Source organism: Ischnura elegans, unplaced genomic scaffold, assembly GCF_921293095.1.
Source record: "Ischnura elegans unplaced genomic scaffold, ioIscEleg1.1, whole genome shotgun sequence".
Classification (NCBI taxonomy): domain Eukaryota; kingdom Metazoa; phylum Arthropoda; class Insecta; order Odonata; family Coenagrionidae; genus Ischnura; species Ischnura elegans.
Window position 1 is genome coordinate 665 of NW_025791743.1, and position 5675 is coordinate 6339.

General features: G+C 35.6%; 1 non-coding gene across 1 annotated transcript; it reads left to right on the forward strand.

Annotated features, from left to right (window-relative positions):
- The first annotated feature begins 234 nt into the window (after window positions 1-234).
- LOC124173689 lies at window positions 235-353 on the forward strand. Its single transcript, XR_006868698.1, has one exon. It is a non-coding gene; the product is annotated as a 5S ribosomal RNA (ribosomal RNA).
- The last annotated feature ends 5322 nt before the right edge of the window (window positions 354-5675 follow it).

Sequence of the window (5675 nt, forward strand, 5' to 3'; positions counted from 1 at the left end):
CGAATCGCCATTACACCAACAAGCACACCGTTACGAAAGACATTTTTCATAAACACATTTTCAAAGATGGACCAAAAGATATAACGGAATTGAGAATTGCTTAAGCATCAAGGGACTGTTGTCTGGAAATGGTAACTATTCAACAGAAACAAAAGCAGATACAACCGCGAAGAAACCAGATCTTCCTTCGATTCTCAAGTCATGATAACTTTTTGAGGATTCGGTCATGTACTCGCCAACGGCCACACCACGTACAATTCACCGGTTCTCGTTCGATCACCGAAGTTAAACTACGTAGGGCCCGGATAGTACTTGGACGGGTGACCGCCTGGGAATACCGGGTGCTGTTGGCATTACTTTTATTCTTCAACTTGTTTAAAAAAAATATTTTCAATCACCTACCGCGAGCAATGCAGAGCCGGAATATGCCGCGAAAATTTCTTTTGAGAAAGAAATGTCACTATGTGAAATATTTTCTACATATTTTATTCGCGTGTTTCAAGAGTGACATTAATGTAGCGTTGGAGAGGAAAGGCTTTGGGAAAAATCCATTTTCAGTCATTACTGCAATCACTTCCTCGGAATTTATTCCCTAATGCGAGAGTTTCGTTGATTCCGATATGTGGTGAATGAGAGAAATAGGTTTGGGAATAATTTTAATTTGCATGCCACGCGACACTTTCCTTCGATCCTCGGTTATCACAGCGGGATTACATACTCTAAAGGCATGGAAATCGGCTTCCGCTTCCCGGTGTCCATTGGGAGATGGCGTGCAGAGGGTTTTTCATTGAATTATTAAAAATAGTTTAAACTACCCAAGTAATTAATAACGGTCATTTTCAGAAAAGATAAGGTTTGAAGATTGTTATCATACCATCGATGTTCAACGGTACATCTCCCTAACCATCCCACGGTACGTTTTCGCGAAAGCACGAAATTTCGATGCTCGATCAACAATACGCCATTACCTTGGCAACGAGGCAAGACGAGAATCAACAACACAGGCGTACGGGTAATGACAGCGCAGCACTCATTGACGTGGAATTAGTTACATTTCTTGGTTAAACGTGGCATTCTCGGATGGTATAATACATTGTATCGTATGCTGGACTCATCGCCTGCCGTTTCACGGAACCGTGTCTCGGGAGGTGGTGCGCCCTAGTGGCAGTTGCGGAACTATCGGCTAGGATTCTTGCATCACACAAGAACCTCACGGAATTTGAGTAAAAATTTTAGGTATTAAAACGCAATTTGGAAGTGGTACTCGTCGCAAACACTGTGACAAGTGTTCCCTAATGTGCAAGTGAAGTCCCCGTGTCGATGTTGTCCCCGTGTTTGTGAAATGTATGGTAGAAGAAAGGCGGCGCAAAGTGAAGTGTTGGAAGGCGACAGAGGAAAAATTCGGAAAAAAAATCCGTTATTGCGTGTGAGTGAGAAAATGTGTTAACGCGAAGATATTGGAAGTGCATACTTTCATGTGAATGTGGTAATTATGTCGTTGCATTGCAAATACAACCAATACATCATTTGTTTGTTCAGGCTGAAGTTGGCCGATGTGTAGGAGTTTGCTGATAAGAAAGGCAAACGATAGGGAAATGTGGGCCGTAATGCAGTGAATTCATACATTAATTCTTTCGATAAATTACTGATCATGTTATTAGTTAAAGGCTGGGCGTCGTTAGGGAAATATAATTTTCATGGTTAAATGTTGGAATGAGCTGTTATGTTGTCAACGCTTCGAGAGTACACAAACTGTGTCATTATGGAAATTAGTTTGTTTTATGCAATTAAACAGATCAGGAATAAGTGGTTTACCTTTCTTAGCATTTGAAAAGTTATGTGATGGAAATCGATACCCAAGGAGAGATATCATGATAGGTGAAGTTTGCAATTTGAAAACAAGTCTTAATTGTCGGGGCATTATGCAGAATAACATTGGTATTTGATGTTCGGAAATTGTAAAACTTGACTGGAGTATGCGTTTTAGGAAGTGTATCAATGGAAGCGTTAGTCTATGGGGATAGTTTGGGAATAGAATGATGATTGGGGGAATGTTGATATGTGCAGTTGTGGCATCAGGGCTTGGAGATTACATAATATGTGATATAAATGAAATTGTAATGAGTCGTGCAATGAAACTCGTCAGGAATACGTGCATTAAATCTTCCTTCGTTTTAAAAGTGAACTGGTGTTAATCCGTGAAAAAACATATTTTTGATAAGGGAACGGCAGACATTTGTGTGGCTGAGTAAATGAAATTCCAATTGTGATATTCAAAATTATTCATAAAAACCATAATTACCGAGGGATTTTGACGGGAGACGTTTTAAAACGTTCTTAAAATTAAAACATACGTTAGTGTGGAGTTTCATAGCCTTAGAGTTAATAGTATCAATAATATCCTATTTTGTGCCTGACCGTTTGCTAAACCTCAACTTTCAATATCAACATTATGTCCTATAAACCGTAAAAACCAGCGGATTTCCATGGGGCTACTTTTAAAACGACAGGAAAATGAAGGCAATTATTCGTGACGAATTTCAGTGCGACGGATTTAATAGCTTTAAAAAATATGTGAAGCCCAGGAGCTGACAAAATGCAATTTCAATTGCCATACACAAAATTATTTATAAAAATCTTAATTACCGAGGGATTATGTTGGGAGACGTTTATAATCGTAGATAATATTGAAGCATTCATAAGTGTAGAGTTTCATAGCCCTAGAGTTAGTAATTTCAAAAATATCCCATTTCAAGTGCCTGATATATTGCAAGGGATGAATTTCCAATATACACATTATATCTCATAAACCGTTAGAAGCATCGGATTTTGATGGGACAGGTTTTAAAACGATAGGAGAAATAAGGCAATTGTTGGTGACGAGTGTCAGTGCGATTGAATCAATGGTTTAATTAATATGTTACAATGTGTGAATGACAAAATGACATTAAATGTGTCACACTCAAAATTATTCATAAAAACCATAATTACCGAGGGATTTTGACGGGATGCGTTTTAAAACGTTAACAATAATAAAACATACGTTAGTATCGAGTTTCGTAGCGTTAGAATAATTAGTTTAAAAAATATTCAAGTTGAAGTGACTGAAATATTGCAGAGGCTAAATATTGAATAACAACATTATGTCCTATAAACAGTGAAAACCAGCGGATTTTAGTGGGACAAGTTTTAAAACAATAGGAGAAATAAGGCAATTGTTGGTGACGAGTGTCAGTGCGATTGAATCAATGGTTTAATGAATATGTTACAATGTGTGAATGACAAAATGACATTAAATGTGTCACACTCAAAATTATTCATAAAAACCGTATTTACCGAGGGATTTTGACGGGATGCGTTTTAAAACGTTAACATTAGTAAAACATACGTTACTGTCGAGTTTCGTATCGTTAGAATAATTAGTTTTAAAAATATTCCAGTAGAAGTGCCTGAAATATTGCAGAGGCTAAATATTGAATTACAACATTATGTCCTATAAACAGTGAAAACCAGCGGATTTTGGTGGGACAAGTTTTAAAACAATAGGAGAAATAAGGCAATTGTTGGTGACGAGTGTCAGTGCGATTGAGTCAATGGTTTAATTGATATGTTACAATGTGTGAATGACAAAATGACATTAAATGTGTCAAACTCAAAATTTTTCATAAAAACCATAATTACCGAGGGATTTTGACGAGATGCGTTTTAAAACGTTAACAATAATGAAACATACGTTAGTGTCGAGTTTCGTAGCGTTAGAATAATTAGTTTGAAAAATATTCCAGTTGAAGTGACTGAAATATTGCAGAGGCTAAATATTGAATAACAACATTATGTCCTATAAACAGTGAAAACCAGCGGATTTTGGTGGGACAAGTTTTAAAACAATAGCAGAAATAAGGCAATTGTTGGTGACGAGTGTCAGTGCGATTGAGTCAATGGTTTAATTGATATGTTACAATGTGTGAATGACAAAATGACATTAAATGTGTCACACTCAAAATTATTCATAAAAACCATAATTACCGAGGGATTTTGACGGGATGCGTTTTAAAACGTTAACAATAATAAAACATACGTTAGTGTCGAGTTTCGTAGCGTTAGAATAATTAGTTTGAAAAATATTCCAGTTGAAGTGACTGAAATATTGCAGAGGCTAAATATTGAATAACAACATTATGTCCTATAAACAGTGAAAACCAGCGGATTTTGGTGGGACAAGTTTTAAAACAATGGGAGAAATAAGGCAATTGTTGGTGACGAGTGTCAGTGCGATTGAGTCAATGGTTTAATTGATATGTTACAATGTGTGAATGACAAAATGACATTAAATGTGTCACACTCAAAATTATTCATAAAAACCATAATTACCGAGGGATTTTGACGGGATGCGTTTTAAAACGTTAACAATAATAAAACATACGTTAGTGTCGAGTTTCGTAGCGTTAGAATAATTAGTTTGAAAAATATTCCAGTTGAAGTGACTGAAATATTGCAGAGGCTAAATATTCAATAACAACGTTATGTCCTATAAACAGTGAAAACCAGCGGATTTTGGTGGGACAAGTTTTAAAACAATAGGAGAAATAAGGCAATTGTTGGTGACGAGTGTCAGTGCGATTGAATTAATGGTGTAATTAATATGTTACAATGTGTGTATGACAAAATGACATTAAATGTGTCACACTCAAAATTATTCATAAAAACCATAATTACCGAGGGATTTTGACGGGATGCGTTCTAAAACGTTAACAATAGTAAAACATACATTAGTGTCGAGTTTCGTATCGTTAGAATAATTAGTTTAAAAAATATTCCAGTTGAAGTGACTGAAATATTGCAGAGGCTATATATTGAGTAACAACATTATGTCCTATAAACAGTGAAAACCAGCGGATTTTGGTGGGACAAGTTTTAAAACGATAGGAGAAATAAGGCAATTGTTGGTGACGAGTGTCAGTGCGATTGAATCAATGGTTTAATTAATATGTTACAATGTGTGAATGATAAAATGACATTAAATGTGTCACACTCAAAATTATTCATAAAAACCATAATTACCGAGGGATTTTGACGGGATGCGTTTTAAAACGTTAACAATAATAAAACATACGTTAGTATCGAGTTTCGTAGCGTTAGAATAATTAGTTTAAAAAATATTCAAGTTGAAGTGACTGAAATATTGCAGAGGCTAAATATTGAATAACAACATTATGTCCTATAAACAGTGAAAACCAGCGGATTTTAGTGGGACAAGTTTTAAAACAATAGGAGAAATAAGGCAATTGTTGGTGACGAGTGTCAGTGCGATTGAATCAATGGTTTAATGAATATGTTACAATGTGTGAATGACAAAATGACATTAAATGTGTCACACTCAAAATTATTCATAAAAACCGTATTTACCGAGGGATTTTGACGGGATGCGTTTTAAAACGTTAACAATAGTAAAACATACGTTACTGTCGAGTTTCGTATCGTTAGAATAATTAGTTTTAAAAATATTCCAGTAGAAGTGACCGAAATATTGCAGAGGCTAAATATTGAATTACAACATTATGTCCTATAAACAGTGAAAACCAGCGGATTTTGGTGGGACAAGTTTTAGAACAATAGGAGAAATAAGGCAATTGTTGGTGAAGAGTGTCAGTGCGATTGAATTAATGGTTTAATTA